Below are 18371 nucleotides of genomic sequence, written 5' to 3' on the forward strand. Positions count from 1 at the left end.
TATTCACGGATATACCTCACGCTTTCCGTGTTGAAGCTCGCGTGAATATTAGTGTGATATATATAAAGTCCTTATAAAGCCCTGTGGGGTCTAACGCAAACAAGGCTAGCGAGAAATGTGGCGCTGCAGTCGCTCATCTACTGTGGGAATAATGGACAGTGCATAATCTTTTTTTTTTCTACGAATTGACAACTATCTACTGTGAAAGCTCATTGCAGCTTGTATTATCGTTCTTTGTGGCTCTATTGAGTCGAGTTTCATGCTACAGCCTCATGACGTTCGTTTTCAACCGTCAGATGTTTTACAATCACAACACATCCGTTTCATTACAAAATTTCCTGCACTATAACAAACGACAGTACTTCAAGTATGCGTGTCGCTAAATCTAGACGATGTTACTCACCCTGCTTAACCGTTCGTTTTATTCTACACAATTCATTTCTGTTTGTCGAGGGAAAGCAAAGGCAAGGAGGTTAACGAGGCTCGATTTCGCTGCTTGCTATAACCCGTGTGTTCGTGAGAGAAATGAGGATTAGAAGATAGGTGGTATTAGAGATGGAAAAACAAAACAACAAGTAATGAAGATCAGCAATTACTTAGACGTTCGCAGAATCCTGTGGATTGTGAAAAACACAATGATGCTTTCGCGGTTTTCTGATGAGATGGCGATCGTCACGTGAGTACGGTGAAGGATTATCTCTTCCGTAATGTTTGCAATGTTCTGAAAACCATGATCATTTAAAATGAGTGGCTGACTAACACGGTTGCAATACCACGAAACCGCGTTGAAAATCTAGACAGACTCAAGAAGGTTAACTTAAGAATCCAGGAATCTTATTTTTCCTATTCCTAATGTCCTCTCTCTCAGTTCAGTTGATAATCAGATATTCCGCAAAAGCTGGCGACGAAATCTACCCACATATCTGTTTCAATCAATCAATCAATCGATCGATCGACCAATCAATCAATCAATCAATCAATCAATCAATCAATTGAAGCCAAAAGCGCGAACTTGAAGCAAATACATGCAGTGCCCGTCATTCCTGTGGTGTCTCAACAGCCATTTAGGGCGGTTTCAAGGAAATTGTGCTCAAGTGGCGCCAGATTTTTCTCTAGTATTCCTAGTAAAGAACTGTATACCTACAGTCAAGGTAAAAGCATATCCGCAGCTGTCGGTGGGAATTAACTGAACTTGCCAGCAAATCTGACGGACCTGAAGTGAACATTATTCCTATCCCTGTGCTCCGAGCATCGCCGATAGTAACAGGGACGATGCGTGTGACGTCGGGCACTCGTTCAACCGTACACACGCTTACAGGCACCTGGTGCGCGCAGAATAACCTTTCCTCGGTTTACACCGAGGGCGGCGCAACTGCATGCTCGAAACTTGGCTTCGCCGTTTTGGTGACACGTACGTTCGCGCGTCACCGACCTTTCCTCCATTCCGTTCGGTCGCGAGCCGTTGACTTGTGCGTCAGCAGCTGGAAGCTGCCGCCGTGGAAGAACGCCGTGACACTCCTCGCCCATGATTTCTGGCCACAGCTTCACGCCGAGATCCATCCTGCCGTGATTTTTGGCTACGGTTTCGCGGCGAAATCCATCCTGCCGGGATTTTTGGCCACGGCTTCGCGGCGAAATCCATCCTGCGCGACAGGCAGTGTAACTGCGGGGAGGTGACAGAAACGGGCACAAAAGGTGAGCGCAAGTTTCAAGGCACCTTTTTTTTTCTCTCTCTCTTTTGGTCTCGTTTGATCACCTCGTGTCGCCCTTGGGTATAAGGCATCGAGAAGTTGGAAACGAAGTGGGTAAAGCTAAAAGCACGCAGCAACTCGAGTTCCGCGTCAGACGTCTGAGGCGACGCTTATATCGCTATAGCTTTTAACTACAACGCCGCAACGAGAACTTAAACAGGTAGTGCCCATTTCTCTCGCTTTTTTTAACCGCCACCTCACATTTATGAATCTCATCTGCATCCACGCAGCACTAACTCAGTGCCGATATCTGAGCGACCCAATATGTTATGACTATCGCGAAAGGCGTGAGTGTTTGCGACGCCATATAATTAAACACGCTGTACACACACATTCAGATTAGGCGCTCTCCACGCCATTAGACTTCTATCTATAGTTGCGACGAACGCTCAAGGTAAGGCGAGCCGATAAGCCGCCAACAGTAAAGGCGTACCCGGCGGGGGGAAAACAAGTTTATAACTTTAAAATGAGTGAAACACGGCCCCCGAACCGTTCCTGTCCTAACGTCTTGCATGAGCTGTTCTGCGGGTCTCATTTGCATATGTGAACGCCGATCGCACCTGACTCGGGGCGTTATCGGAAGGGCGACGCCGACGGAGCTTGTCGGAGCCGTAAACATGCATGTTGTGCGAAACGCTCCCTGCCAAATGGCGACAGCACATGAGTACGGCGAACTGACTGCGGATTTTTTAAAAAATAATAACAATAAAAAACTCGACAGCGATATTTGAAGTCAAACGCGCAGGCGCACTGCTGCATTGGACTTCTCGTGTTAGTGCAAAAAAAAAAAAGGTGTGCCTATTATCAGACAATTGAAGAACGATTCAACCGTTCTTGCTGTCTGCTCGATAGCATGTTCCGTTGAATTAAATTTTGAAACCTTTCGGAGTGTTTGCGAAGACTTACCTGTTCTTTGTTAAATATATATATATATATATATATATATATATATATATATATATATATATATATATATATATATATATATATATATAAGGGTGACCTCGGAGGACTATATACCATGCTCATAATTATATTTGATTAAGTCAGTTCTGCATGCTTACATGCCATAACGACGATATAATTTGACGCACACCGTCGGGGGGGGGGGGGGGAGGGAATCTGGAATGGTGGTAGCGGTAGTAAACTTTATTGAAAGCGGGAACGGGAAAGGGGGAGGTGACTGAGGGATCGGGCTCAAGTAAGGCCCTGGATAATTTTGACCACCTGGCCATCTTTAGCGTGTCCCCAATGCAAGGGAAACGGCATAATTATATACCAAGGCCGGGCTATATATAGTCGCGTCCTGGATGTAAAAGATCTAGTTTAAAGGGATACAAAAAGATGGGGTGTTCGTTAATTTTGACCACCTAAGCTTCTCTTTTCCTTTCTTCTTTTCCTTTCTTTTCTTTAGGTGCGCACAAAGCTTGGCAAACGAGCGCTTTTACATTTCCCCTCCATCGAAATACAGTCACCGTAGCTTGTTTTCCTGCCGGCTTACTTCGCGTATCTTCTATTTTAAAAGAAAAATATGGAAGATAGTTCTTATTGTGAGAATGAAACAAAAATTAAAATATTGCAAGAAATAATTGTACAGTAAGCGCGGTACAAATAACAACAAAGCGCACGGGAAGTCGAATGTCATAACGTGATAAGCAGCGGTAAATAACTAAAGCGTATAGGATACAAAACCGAAGTTAGCAGGGATATTACAGAACGTAAACAACACGAGCCCTGATAACAATGAGGAATGCGGCCTTAAAACGAACGTGAAACGTGCTTCCAGTTAAGCAGGAACGCACACGTTGCCCGTTCACAAGTTTCGTATGTCACGTCGCTCGCGAAGTCGAGAGTAATTGGCTTGCTCAGGTAAACAAAAGGGTGATCCGTACTGAGATATGTCCCGTAGGTGTACGGTTCCATTGAATAGCTTGTTGTAATCTCTCAGCTGCATACATGCTCGGTCGAAGCTGCACATTTCACTTTGTGATACGTCGGCATATGTTTCTATATTAATTTTACACATGACGTAGGGGTCACAGGCAGTTGGCCGAGAGTACCCACTCGTAGTCAGTTAGTCGTCTTAGTAATTCGAGTCACTCTGTCAAGGTAAAAATTGGATTCGCCCGTGTAGCTAATTTAAATGCGTGGTAAAAGTTTCCAGGTGGGTCAGCATTCATCCATAACCCTGCACAACGGCGGCTATCATGGTCTATATAGGTGGCGCTGCTTTGAGACAATGTAGAGGTCGATCATTTAGTCTATCGTCAGTTGGTAGGTCGATTTACGTCACACCAGTGTTTGCACGTGCAGCATGTAACTCGCAGAACGTACTTAGGCGCATTATAGTAGGTGTTCACTCACGCCCGAGTTGAATTCGAACGGAAGCCTGCTATGGCATTTAAGAACCGTTTCAAGACAAGACCGAAAGGCAAGTGGATGCCTCACAAGGAGTCTGCACCCGTTTTGCTCCCATTCGAGAGCACAAGACATTCAGCGCATAAAATAACAAATAGCAATTTGTTCCCTCTTCCGTCCAATAACGCTACTATAACGCACTACGCAACACTGTGTACTCGAGTCGCCGAATAATTAGTTATATTAGCCCACGCATCACGTGCTACCTTCCAGCTCGCCAAGGAAGCTTTAAAGAGACGGTGGGGGCCGACAACAAAGTCACCGGCGCGCCTCGTCCTCGCGGCGGGAAACGGGTCGCCGTCGCAAGCGGCGGAGACGCGGCAAGCAACCGAGATATCGCGGCGCTGTATACGTGTCCACCATGCGCGGCGCATTCGCCCGAGTCATGGCTGTGTCTTTGCGTCCCCACGGGAATGACGCGGGAGCCCTTCTCACGGACGGCGGGCATTTCACACGCGACCGCTTACACGGTCATACATCACGGAGGCGTGCTTCCAAACTGCGCCCGCGCGTTATCTCTCCGCTTCCTCGCCGAGCGCGATCTCTCCGGAGGCGAAGAGGAAGGAAGGGTGGAACCTCGATGAAGAAAACGTCGTGTGCCCGAAATCTTCGTGTACATACATACATATCTCGTGTCGCGCCTCTGGCGGAGCTGCTGCCCGCAGCATATACCGTGTTCTATCGCATGTAGGCCGATAGCCTTCTTTCTTTCTTTCTTTCTTTCTTTCTTTCTTTCTTTCTTTCTTTCTTTCTTTCTTTCTTTCTTTCTTTCTTTCTTTCTTTCTTTCTTTTTTCAAGACCCGAGTTGAGGAACTCCTATAGGTTCCAGGATTTTGTTAAGAGCCGTCACGGCTAGAAAATAGGCACGCCGCTACAACGCCAAAGGAACGGCACGGTGACCATTGTAGTGTGGGCTGCCACAGGCTCACAGTAATACAGCTCGCTGTAACGGTATGCCATTTTGGCCGCTTCCAATGCGCGCGCTGCGAGTGGCGTCAATTATTTTTCTTTTCTCTGCTTCCTCTTTCGTTCCCAGTTTCGCTTTCGGTGGGACCCTGCCACCGAGCACGCGGTGTGAGTATACAATGGTGCCCTGCAGTCAGCCAGGCAAGTGCGTGACTGGCTTTAACATAAAGCTATATTCTTTTTGTGGCTGTTGTCGTTTACTATTGGTCGGCTTGCATACTAGGACGGTTATCTATTATTACTTTTTTTTCTGACCTTCCAAATCAGGGGGGATCGGCTTATAATCGAGGCCGGCCTAGCTTCGAGTAAATCCGGTAAGAAAACGAGCAAACAGGAAAGGGGGCGCCGAGGAAAGGGGAAGGTTGATGCGGCGACACCAACGCACAAAACAAGAAAGCGGGAGACACTCAGGTAACACAACCAAGACTGAGGCGACGACGACGACCACGTGTACACACCTGTCGCCCCGAAGCCCCCCGTGCTTCGTTCCTGCGCTGGCAGCCGCGTAGACCGAAAGCTAGAAACGCGAAATTGTGCGTTTCTATTTTTTTCTTTACTTTCCCAAAGCCGAAATAGATTCCGATTCCTGTTTTACGTATGTATGTTACATGCTTTGCTTGCACGCTTCAACTCCGCTCGGCGCGCGCGCGCGCGACGACGCTCGCATGTGGGTGGGTGTTGGCGGCGGCGGCGGCGAGTAATAAAATAATTCCGGCGACGGGCGACGACAAAATGGCCAATTTGCAAGTCAATTTGTCGCCGCGGCGGGTCGCTCTCTGCCGCGTGCGAGAGGACACGAAAACGACGCGTTATTTCTTGCAAATCGCGCGATTCCGCCCCCCCCTCACTGCGTGCGTGTCAGCTATGCGTGCAGGGGCGCGTGTATATATGTATGTACACGCACGGTGTGGTGTAATCGTCAATGTGAGCGAGCTTGCGTGTACTATGTATGCTGCCTGCGCGCGATCGAGCTCTCTCTCGTCCAAGGCAGAGAACGGAAGGAGGAGAGGTGTGGGGGAGGGGGGCGTATACACACTTATCAGATAGCGAACGCGAGAAGCGATCGCCCTGTACGGCAAGGGGCGCGGGAGAAATCTTCTCGCGCACACATTTTCGATTGCTCGCATACGATTCCCGCGTAGCCTTGCACGTGGGCTGCGTTTTGCATTTCTTCTTTTTTTTTCATTTTTCGTTTTCGCTCGAGCCTAAAAGCCGAGTTGGCTCAGGTCCTCCTTGATAAGACGCAATTTATGGGGTTTTTTCTTTAGTTTAATGTTTGTGACTCGCGCGTGGTCGAATCGACTTGTATAAAACTTTGCTCTGGGGACGCCCCCGTAATCGCCTACATAGGTGAGTGAGGAAACCTTCCATTTCGTTGAAAGGGGCTGTTTAATGCGGGATTACGAGATCTCGACGCAACCAGTGTATGCGCGCCCTGTCGTACGCTGAGCGACGATGGAAACACATTGCCTCCGGCTTTGGCACAGATTTCGCGTCCGATGTGCGCGTGGATGACACATTTCACCGAGGAACGGCCCGTGTATAGAGGTACCTCCTCTCCGGGTCTTATCTTGTGTCGAGCTTTAAAACGCCTGCTATGAACGAGCCAAATTGCTATGTTCTCTTACTCTGCGATGTGTCTCTGGGTTTTACAAGCAAATAATGGGCATGCAGAATAAGTGTAGCAACACTCGTCGCAGCTGCGTCGCAGACGTCATAAATCATTATAGTTAGTGGACTCGGAAGGCTAAACTCAGGGCCGTACCATTTCGTGGTTAAGTAAACCTCAACGCTGCCCTCGCGTAGAAGTTAGAGAATTTGTTGTTAATCTGATATCGATGGCTTAGCGTGTTGCGAAAGACTGCAAATCGATCGAAGTTGCTGCTTGAGAGAAAACTGATCAAACAGCCTATGTTTCTCACCGGACACCTATGTCGAGCAAACCACAGTTGATAACAAGGTCGGGAAATTCGATCGCGATTTTCCGGTGCCATCGCACGATGAAATTCTGTTTCCCTGAAGAGACTGTACATACTGTTCCAAGCAGATTGTCACACGAAGTATATGCTGTCGGTGTTAGCTCACATCTGAAGTTATGACGCCATATATTGGCTTGCTGTGACGTATATAGCGACGTGCTGCAAGCATATTACTTGAAGACAGGAATGACTGGAAATTGCGGGACCTATGTCTAGCAGTTAATTTGGGAGGCTAATGCTAATGATAATAATATCCAGTTGTACTTACAGTTGTAATCAGTGGTATTGACAGGAAACGAATTACTATAGCGCGTGCTGCTTGTCGTCAATTTCTTTTTAGTCCGGCGCGGCCTTTTTTTACTATTGCGTTCTCATTTTAGTGCGCAGAGAACACCTCTCCCCATAGCATTGGACAAACTAGAAAACCGTCCCCTCTTTTTTGATAGAGTTCTTGGAGCCTGGTCTCGTAAGGGACGTACTAAAGGCTCAGCTGTCCGTATGCCCGTGCCTGTTTGCGCTGGTGCGTGAGTATGTTCGAAAATACATATAAAGAAAGCCAAAAGTCACGATTCTTGCCAGTCTTTCCTGCGGAAACGAAATAAGCCGCATTGCTCTATAGAATATTTTGCGCAACCGATTTGGAGCAACATCATCATTGGCTGTTAACGCAGTCGTTTCCTGTAGAACTGTATCAAGAAATGCACGGTATACTACGGCCGATTCGCATTCGCGTTCACCTGACCCCACTTCACACGAAAGTGTTCAGTTGTAGGTACACATGACGGCCCCAGGATAGATGGCACCCCGTGAATCGAAAATAATGTCTGTGTGCCCATTCTCGATGAATTCTTTGGCAAAGAGGAATTTTCGAAGAAGCGCGTCGAACCGAGACCACGGGGTTCTATTCCGGACATCATCAAATTTACCCGTACCGTACATTTCCGCCATGTTTGCGTTTACAAACAATGTGAGCGAGGCTGTACAGACGTCCGAGGGAACCGACGAGAATTGGCGAGAGGGCGAATCCGACGACACGGCCGAGTTCGAGTTATCCGGAATTCGCAGCAAACCACGGAGTGTACAATTCACTCTCTGACGGAAGGACGAGCTTCGTCGCTCAAAAGTCACGCGCCCCACAGCGGCATCCCGGCACTATACCCACGTGCTTCTGCCGCTAACTTCTATGCAACGGCGGCAGATGCAACCGCACCCCCCCCCCCCCTCGCTCCCCCTTCCCTTGGGTCTCCTCTCAGTGGCGTCGCTAAGCCGGTCTGGTCGACGGCTGCGCTAGCGGGCGAGGCCGCTAGCGGAGTGCGCGCGCTGAAGGGACGAGCCTGTCCGGCCGTAGATCGTTGGCGCGACGGCTTAGCGTCCATTCGTATGCGACGCGGTGTCTGGGCGCCGTTTCATTTCCGATCGTTCGCATTCGCGGCACGCGGGCTCTGCCGCAGCCAGACTCCCTTCCGTCCTTTCGAACTGCGTCGACGTGTATGCGGCGGGGGGCTGCTGCTCGCCGAGAAACGGCGCACGTAATGGCCACGGCTCAATTTTCCAGCCCAGAAGCCGACCTCGCGCGCGTCGCCGCGGCTCCCCCGGCTTTTTGTTGACCGTGTGCACAGCGCCATTGTAGAGCCCTGCCGGCCGGGCGGCCCGTTATAAGTGACCCGAAGACGTTGGGTGGTGGCGACATCGATGTGCATGATGCCGGGTCGGCGTAGCGTTAGTGTGAGTCTTTAGGCGTGCCTTGTGGCGCGTGTATGTACGCACGCGTAAACGCCTGCTCGATTGCACGAGGCCTCGTAGGGTCTCGAGTGTGTAACCATGGTACGAGTCATGGATTACTTCAGTAAAGCGGCTTTCTTGTATTATGTTCAAATGGAGCGAGGTGTACAAAAGAAGTGTGCTAAGTTAATCTCGCTCGATTACTTTTGGAATAGAGAGCTGAAGAAGCCTCCCGGGCCGAAGGGCTCGTGGCTGCCTAACAAGATCATATGTCAATACCTTGTTTTCAAATAAAGTCTTTACTCACTCACTCACTCACTTACTCTCTGGACTAGAGCAGAAGTGAGTATTACATTGCGCAGATGCTTGGCAAAGCCTGAACAAGCGCAAGAGGGAAAGGTGGACGGGGATCGACGCTGTTTTGGATTTACCACGCCGCCTCCTAATGGCGTCATATATTTCAACGTCGGCTCTAGTCTAACTATTTGTTCACCAATTAATGAAGACGATGCTGTACTGGAAAACAGACCTGATTTTCTTCATGTTAAAGCAGTCGAAATGCTCCAAATACCGTGAAGTTCTTGAGGTCACGTTGATTTCGTCGCAGCCCTGATTTCGCCGGGAACTACTATTATCAGGGAACTTAGGCGTCCATTTTATCGTCCAGCAATAGGTGTGTCAATGCCGAATCAACTAGGGTCCCTAATATGTGTATTAATAGTTTAAACTGATCTAGAATGGTTCTTCCATAGCGTCGTCGTTGCTTTAACAAGGCCGTTCTCAAGAAGACATTTGTTGCGTGAAAGAGACACCAGAGAAAGCGATCAGTTAACGTTATCCGGATAATTTATAGCCTAGTTACAGAAAAACTATGAGTTGCTTTCATTGTCTATGTCCGCTACCTTGTCGCGTGCAATATCTCCATCACGCATACGTAGTGACATGTCAGAGGACATACATCAGGACGCACGCAGGAACTACGAATCAACCTTGCTGCACTTGATGATGTCTGATATACTCGGGCATTCGTAGGGAGGGGTGTAAAAACTGTCCGCTTAACCGTGGGACATAGCCTTATGAAGCAGAAGTAATGAAGCAGACCAAATACAGAATAGCCAGCCCGATTAGACAAAATCATAAAAGCGTACTAATGGAAATGAGGTTGATAACTAGAATGTATTCTAAATATGCGGCATGCTAGTATTCGCGCAGCATACGCGGTTCTTGCTTAGTAGACCCTACACGCTTTAATTTTTTTATTGAGATAGCATTTAGATGGACACTCCTGGCGAATTATCGCCGTAAGCGTTGCCGAGCTGCTCCGCATGTATTCAAGTACAAGTATGCCATGTTTATGCATACTGAATATACCTTATATACATGCTATGCTATTCAACCATCAGGTTTCTCTAACCAAGTCTTACGTGCTTGTCTAAATTATTCCTCAGAAGTTTGAGAATGGCGGCTGGCAAACAAAAGCCACGAAACATAACAATCACAGCACGTGGCCTTTATCTTAAGTCTTCTCAGACTGGTAAATACTAAAAGTGCAACGCATTGTTACTGATCGAATCTGAAAGTGATGTAATTTGAGTGGCGCCGTTCTTTACAGGCAGCATAGTGATGGTGTGCGAAGCTATTGCAGGGCCTACACGGCGTGTTAAAGCATTTAAGCGTGCCAGAAATACTGGCGCACCCGCGTATATCGAGGCTGCGTTAGTCGAACCTGCGTATAGATAGAACGTCCGAGGAATTCAAGCAGAACTCTAAACATTTGCTATCGCAGACAGTGCTTCGCTCTTCCGGCGAAACTGCCTTTTATTGCGATAGCAATTATACGGACACTCCAGGCGGATTTCTGCCGTCGGCGTCGCCGTCGCCGTGAGGTTCCGTATGAGTGAAAGCGTGTGAGGATGAGCCGGCGAACGCGGTTCAATCTCGCGTGCGCGAGCGAGGAACGCGGCCCGGATGCGTGCCCTCTCCTGTGGCACGCGAGGGTGAGGCAAGGGCGGAGAGGCGTCCTTCTCCGGCGGCTTCTACGGTGTTGGCTACGCCGCTCCGCACAGAGTGGATACAACCGCGGCGTCTACTACGGCGTTGGCCACGCGAATCCCGGACGCCGTAGGGGACGCGTTGCCGGCGCTCGTGTGTCTTGACGTGGCTAATGTGCGCGCCCGCGCGGGCCTCATCTTCAAAGCGATCTGCGAAGAGTGCGCGTAGTGCCAGAAGCTTCGTATGCGCTGTGCTTTCGACGTTTCGAGTACGTTGAAGGGACAGATGGACTGAGGTCAGTTGGATCGCGGTTGCTGCCGCGATTCCTAACTACAGCGTTTTCACAGACAGTTTCCGCTGCCATCGAGTGATGTGTGCTCATGTTTACCTGAAACATGAAGCGTGAAACCGTGTTGACTAATTTGGTTAAAACACTTTGACGGACTAGTTGGCTTGAATGCATGATAGAATGTGTAAGCGCGACAGAACAAGGTCGTAGAAAGAATCAGACACACAAAGACAGCGCTGTCTCCGTGTAACCGTTTCTTTCTACGTCCTCGATGAGTCACGCTTAAGCATACTATCATTGTTAATTTAGATAGCAAGCGAATGTTTGCTAGTTTACACGACCGAATAAACTACTCTCCTTACTTCGTACAGATATATACTAATTTGAGATCGCCATCGGTGCTCAGCCTTTCTGGCGGAACTGCGATTTTTGTCTCTTAAAAATGCATTCCTTTATGTTTCACACGTAAAAAGATTTTCCTTGTTCGGTTCTTGTTCTTTTTTGTCATTGTTAATTTAGTTAGTAAGCGAACGTTTACTAGTTTATACGGCCGATGAAACCACTCTCCTTACTTCGTACAGCTATCTACTAATTTGCTATACCAATCGGTGCTTCGCCTTTCCGGCGGAACTGCGACTTTTTTTCCCTAAGACTCTTCTTCTTCGGTTCTCAAAACTCGATTATTGCTGTTCATAGACTGTTGGACATGAGACCGCACAATCGCTCACCTCCTTCATGGCACACCTATCGCGACCATACTAATTGCTCTAGCTGGATGAGACCCATTCATTAAAATAGTTCTTTCTCGACGTAAGCAAACATGCAATAAGTTAACCCACCGTAATAACTTCCTCTTTGCTGATTATTCTTTATGCTAAAATGAAAAACAAAAACAAAAATTTCTTTTCTTTTTTTCTTTTTTGCCCGGCGCGCTGTTGAATGAGGACGCGGGGCTTCCAGACGAGGTGCTTACGCTGACAGCGCCGTAACGTATGGCTATTTAGAAGTGTGGCGCACGGCTATCTATGGCCTTCGAGATTGCATGAGCTGGCAGGTTTCGGTCTAGCCGGGTCCCATTCGCACGGTGAGAGCGCACGTTTAGTGGCGGGCGTAGCCGGCTCCTTCTGTGTGCCTCGGCGCTCGCAACCGTGGGCTTTTCACGCGTCCAGGGTTCTTTCGGGCGCTCCGGTAGACTTGCTGCTGCTTGGACGAGTCGAGTTTAAAAATATTTTACGCTGCTAAATATGATAACCTACTGCTTTGGAAACAACAGTTCAAGGTGTACGATGGACAAAGTGTATGCTCGCGTCGATTTATTCTGAAATGCGTTTTTTTTTTTCTGCGCACATAACCCCACTACATTTACGCGGGTATGTAGAAGTGAAACCCCTCTCTAAGAATTCGCCACCTGCCGGAAACGCACTATACTTAAAATTTTGCGGGTTATATGCATGTTCGTCAATTTGTGGGCTGGTTTTGAAAGCTTTGTACTAGTCGCCTCCAATTGTCGGCGCTTGCTTTCGTCTGTGCATCTCGCCGTAGCGACAGGATGTGAACTGATCGAGACGTAGCATGACCCGTCTTCGGAAACCTGCCGCGATTTCTCGTGTACTTAGATATAGGTGCCCTATAGAGAACTAATGTGGTTAGAATTAATCAGCGGTCCCCTCCTTAGATGGTGCACGCATAATCATATCGTGTTTCTGGCATTTACATCCCTTAATTGATTCAATTAAAATTTTCATTCTTTTCCTTTATTTTTGGAGGGCGCGTGCCGGCGATCGCCATAGTAACGCTTCGTCGTGCTATGTCAATTTTGAAACCTTGAACACTGGTCACTGACAGGAACCAGTGTTGTACGTATTGACATAGGCATCAGTTAAAAAAACAAAGTATTCATTATTATTATTATTATTATTATTATTATTATTATTATTATTATTATTATTATTATTATTATTATTATTATTTCTTTTGAAAACATATGTACGTTTGACAGGAAAGAGAAAGCGAGGACCAGACTGGCAACTGCCACCGGAAGGGGCGCAAAGCCTGCCTACTCTTGAGGAAGGAGGAAACAGAAACATAGAATTGGAGGTAGGAAGGAGGGGAGGAAATAGGGAAATAAAGAACAAGATGACCAATCTCAAAGAATAAAGTAAAACACATGGTAGAGGTCACACACAGTAGGGCCAGTAACAGCAGGTCACGCTGCTAAAGAATGTTAAATAGAAGAAATAGTGTCTGGCTTACAAACGTGAACCCAAGTTAGTTAATCCCGAAAAACTAAGGAGACTGCCATGAGGCTGATCGCGTAGAGACGCTTAATCACTGGGGTACAAACATTCGTCGAGTGTCGTGGACCACCCTCGTGCGCTGCGCACTGATAGCAGGACACTCCACTATCAGATACTAGAGTACATCAAGAAAGGAACTGTGCTTTTCTGTGTATCTAGCGTTGCCTTTGTTAGCAAATCGACAAGAGAGAGAGGCAAAGGGATGCATAAGAAGGCAGGGAGGTTAACCAGAGGTAGTTCCGGTTGGCTACTGCACAGGGGGAAGGAGTAGAGGGATGAAAAGAGAAAAAGAGTGGTAGAGGGTGATAGAGAGAGAAGGAGAGACAAACTTAACCAGCAGGATTATATGTATGCCACTCTAAAGACAAATATTCAAGGTGAAGTTGTGACTGAAATGCACAAACGCACAGAGAATGTTTCAGCCAAAGCGCCGCAAGATTATGGAAAGGTATCCTTGCCGATTAAAGAAAGTACTTGTGCTTTGCTGCGCGATATTGCATGCCATTGCATGCCGCGATTTCAAGGCTCGGGGGAACGAAAAATTGCGCGCGAAGCGTTATATGATAAATGATGCAATTATTCATTCGTTTATTAGTTTATGTAAATGCCACACAAGCAGGCATTATGATAGCCACGAACAGTAATAGATAAAGGATTAATTGCATCGAACAGAAAAACAGTAGTCGCTTTCCAGCGGTCTGTTTAAGCACGTTTTGTTTTATTTGTGAATAATTTACATGCATTCAGGAAGGCATTGGGTAAGAGGGAAACTTGGATTGCATCATCGTAAAACAACCATTGTTCAACCCGGGAAAAAATGAAAGCATCGACGTAAGACAAACATTACTCGCAAAAGGCAATAGCACGCAACATCAATACAGTCAATACGAAAAGCGCCATTGAACTTAAATAAAGAAATATCGCAGGAAGGTTCTATAGTAAATAGTACACGAAGATCATTGCACTACACAGATGAAATACAAACATGAAAATAGCCATATCAATGACTGAATCACCACAACGCAAAGTGCAAAAGAAAGGGAAAAAAAGAAACAGAAGAAGAAAAAAGAAGATGCATGTAGCAATTTAACTCTGCCATTTCAGGTAATCTACAAGCTGAAAGACAACAATGAATGGTGGTTAACCCACAGATGGTTTAGAAAAATAGAATACCCGCCATGGTTGCTTAGTGGCTTTGGCGTTGTGCTGCCAAGCACAAGGTCACGGGATCAAATCCCGGACACGGCGCCCGCATTTATACGGGGGCAGAATGCAAAAGTACCAATGTAGTTAGATTTAGGTGCATGTTAAAGAACCCCCAGGTCATCAAAACTTATCCGGAGTCCCTCCATTACGGCGTGCCTCGTAATCAGGGGTTTTAGCACGTGAAACCCTACAATTTATTTTATTTTTAGATAGAATAATAAACACACTATAAGTATATACCATAGACACTACAATATCAATTGATAAGGATATAGAAAGGTACAGGATAAAATAAAGGCACGAAAGGACTAGACGGCTGAGATGGGGAAATGTCCGAGGCAGAGAACTAGGCAAGCTGAAAAAATTGCCTGGGATATACCCAGCGAAAAATCTTCCGCAAACGTGAAAAGAGAAGCAAGGCGCATGTTCAGATTTGGCGCGCTCTGCCTTTCTATACGGCTGCTTCTGTGGCCGCCACACCTCTTCGCGTTCATGTATATGCTCCCGCAGGAGCATACGAGTATACAGGGACATTAAGAGCCCTCGGCTAACAGCGCCATCTTGGGACGCGCATACCGCATTACACTGTCTTGCTGCAGGGCGTGCCGTATGGACAGGCCGGAGCAAAACCTGCCAGCGACTGCAATCTCGGAGGCCACGGGCAATAGCTTACGCGCACCTCCGCGCAGAACCGGGAAAACGTGGAGAGCTTGCGCAATCCTGCGCGCCCACGGCACGTCAACGACTTTCAAGAAACCGCTTCGAGGCTGAGCCCGCGGCATACAAACTACAATAAATCCCTTCCGTATGCATATCGTGCGGTATCAGGATCGGTACCACACGTGTTTCTAAAGCGAGGCTTTCTTCGGATATTCCTCGATTATCGGCGTTCGTTGTCGTTTTCTCACCGGATATATCTATGGATATATGAGCGAAGTCTGCATGTGCCTCGAATGCAAATAGCTGCAAGCGCTTGTATGTAAGCCCTGTGTGACGAAAGTTCAGTGAATCATGTCCGTTCGCTTATTAGAGGTTAATTTTAAGCTACACGCGTACGATAAGATAAGGTAGACTAAAGTAGCTGTTTAAGGCCAGTATAGGTAAGTGCCGTAGCTCAAGGTGTGTTCCCCGCGCACTGGTGCACGCGTCCCACGCTAAGCGAATGCGTTTTAATGCGATTAGCAGCCTTATAGGCAACTTCACCGTTTCGGCCTGTCCGAGAGCCTTTAACCTCTTTCACGCTAATCTGGGGGTCTGCGTATGTGCCACTGGGAATGTGCCGGCATGGACCACTCGGGCCATTGGGAATGGGCAACTGGGCGCCTGACATCGGTATGTGAACGTTCTTGGCCAATCCTCCGTATTGGTGTGTGGCATTGGGTGTATAGGTGCTTAGACAGACAAGTGGATCGAGAGGCAAGAAGTGAAGCCGGCAACAAGAAATTGAAGAAGTCGGCTACAGAGAAGTGAAAAAAGTCGGCATCAAAGGCAGCAGCTGCCTGTGGAGAAACGAAGTGTACAGAATCGGACCATGAGGTTGCATTGAGTGTGCAGCACTGACCCATATAAGGAAGCAAAGAAAATAGCGGTAATAGAAGAATGTGTAAAAGTAGGCTATGCGGAAGTGACGATTTTGGCAATACGGTGTTTCGCTACATTGCTTAGATGCTACATTTGCATTGACGTCGATATTCATCGTGAGATGGTTTCTGCCAGAGTTTTCAGGAAACTTTGTGGGAGCTACTGGCCTCAACGATATATCATAATTATTGTCGTGCATGTTGCGTGTAATGCTCAAGCGTTGCTGTTGGTGTGTGACGCATTCTGCGAGTATCTTTCCGAAAAAATACAGCGCTAGCTACTGCACTACAGGAAGACAAAACAACACAGGCGCGATACGGGAATGTTGGTTCCACCAAGAAGCCCAAATTCACACTCTTGTACTGCGAGTATCATTTGTCATTTATCATCACTCCCATCTGGAGCCGCATGCTGCGTGCTTGCCGCCTGGCGAACCTCTCCTGTCTTCCTTACATAGCCTCTCTTGCTAAAGCTTGTTCACCCAATCACCGAGCTAACATATCTACGTATAAGGTATGCGTAATAAAACGCAACCTCAGGGCTAGAAACTCGGCAAGTGGACCCATGGGGATGAATGCACGACTTCACATTCAGCATCGTGCATTCTACGGGGCTATACGCTCCACAATATAATACTGCAACAAAATATGCATAATGTTTATCGTGGCCTTCAGCTCTGCAATTTGCGCACTCCAAGCAGGCCTCTAAAGATGAACTGCGTAAACTTGTTTCTGCGCTGTGTTTTGTATGAAGCGCCTACGATCTTCATTTTAGTGTTGCGCATTTCCAAAGATCGATTTCGCTTATCTTTTAACTTCTTTCATGGAATCTAAATGAGTGAGTGCAGCCTAAGGTCTAGTGGAGTGAGCACAATTTTCCAGATACGCTAATGGTGCGGCAAGCGCTGTCTTCTATATAGTGTGGCGTCTAGGTGTTTAAGAAAGAAGGACGTTTTTTTTACGTACTGCCATACGTTGTTTTAGCCATAAGGAAAGTTGCGAATTTGGTTGTGACATCCGGCTGCTGGATTTCCCTGGCAAGACCGCGCGCGTTCATTTAGATAGCGCGCCGATCTGTTGACGGCAAGGTCAGTCATGTGAAACGGAAAGCGCTAAAAGCCAGCTGCCTGCTGCCGTGTACAAGATCCTCAGTATATAAACCGTACACTTCAAGCGCTTATTACGGACGAAGTATCTATTATCTGGCATCTATTTATTATCTAGTATCTATTATTTAGTATCTATTATCTAGTATCTATTATGTATTATCTAGTAGCTCTAGTATTTCTTACGAAGCCATAGATAATAGAGCGAACAGAGAATCTATTTTTATGCACAACAAACCTTTTTTTTTGTGTGGCTTCGAACTTGAGGGAGCCACGTTAATTGTTGTAATATTGTAAAAAGAAACCCTTATCACGTTGCCTTCTTCCTTGGTGGTAAATGCGAGGAATCCGAGCAATATAGCTGCGGCCCCGAGCGGCGCATACTATCGTTGCTGCCGTCGTTATCGACATCATCATCAGCCTATTTTCGGCTGCCTACGCAGCCGTGGGGAATGGATGGAGGGTGGATGGATATTCAGCTGGATAAGAACGCATCATGAATGAGGCTGCGTTCGCTAGATCCTGACTGCACGACCGCGGTTTTGTCGCTGACATTCCTGTGCTGTTTTGCGTTTTGCATGCACGCTACGTTTTCCGGCATTCCCCATCATCCAGTAGCCTCGGCCCAGAGTGGTTCGCCAACACAACGAATGTGTTTTTCGAGTATTTTCTCGGATACCCCTGAGGGTGTGTTGATACAGGGGCGCGAAATAAACGAGGGAATAAAGACACACACGATGTATACACCGTAGGTTGTTTATGTTCCGGTTATTTCGCGCCATTGCTTCTATACATCAAATATGAACCAACTAGCGCAAGCCGCAGTGACAGCTATCTAGCAGTCTTTTGGGAACAGGAGGTAGTAGCCGTTACCGACCTTAACTCATTGTTAATATAGAGCCCCATCACAAATAAATAAAAAAATAAATACATTTACTTAATTCGGTTTATAAAACAAGCTATCTGAATGATTACTAGCCATCCCAAATATTCATCCTGTGAACGTGAGTTTTGTACATTTGGCAGCAAATACATTTCACCTCTATGAAATATATTTGGTGCCAA

General features: G+C 47.1%; 1 protein-coding gene across 6 annotated transcripts in view; it reads left to right on the forward strand.

Annotated features, from left to right (window-relative positions):
* Nucleotides 1–1126: 1126 nt before the first annotated feature.
* Nucleotides 1127–18371, forward strand: part of LOC139059100 (homeotic protein ultrabithorax-like) — a 488317-nt gene continuing 471072 nt past the window's right edge. For 2 of the 6 annotated variants that reach the window (XR_011513910.1, XR_011513911.1), the window contains exon 1: nucleotides 1127–1695. The gene's annotated coding sequence lies outside the window, so the exon portion shown is untranslated. The remainder of the gene's footprint in view (nucleotides 1696–18371) is intronic. The other 4 variants (XR_011513907.1, XR_011513908.1, XR_011513909.1 and 1 more) reach the window with 4 other exon arrangements.

The sequence above is a fragment of the Dermacentor albipictus genome, chromosome 4 (genome assembly GCF_038994185.2).
Source record: "Dermacentor albipictus isolate Rhodes 1998 colony chromosome 4, USDA_Dalb.pri_finalv2, whole genome shotgun sequence".
Classification (NCBI taxonomy): domain Eukaryota; kingdom Metazoa; phylum Arthropoda; class Arachnida; order Ixodida; family Ixodidae; genus Dermacentor; species Dermacentor albipictus.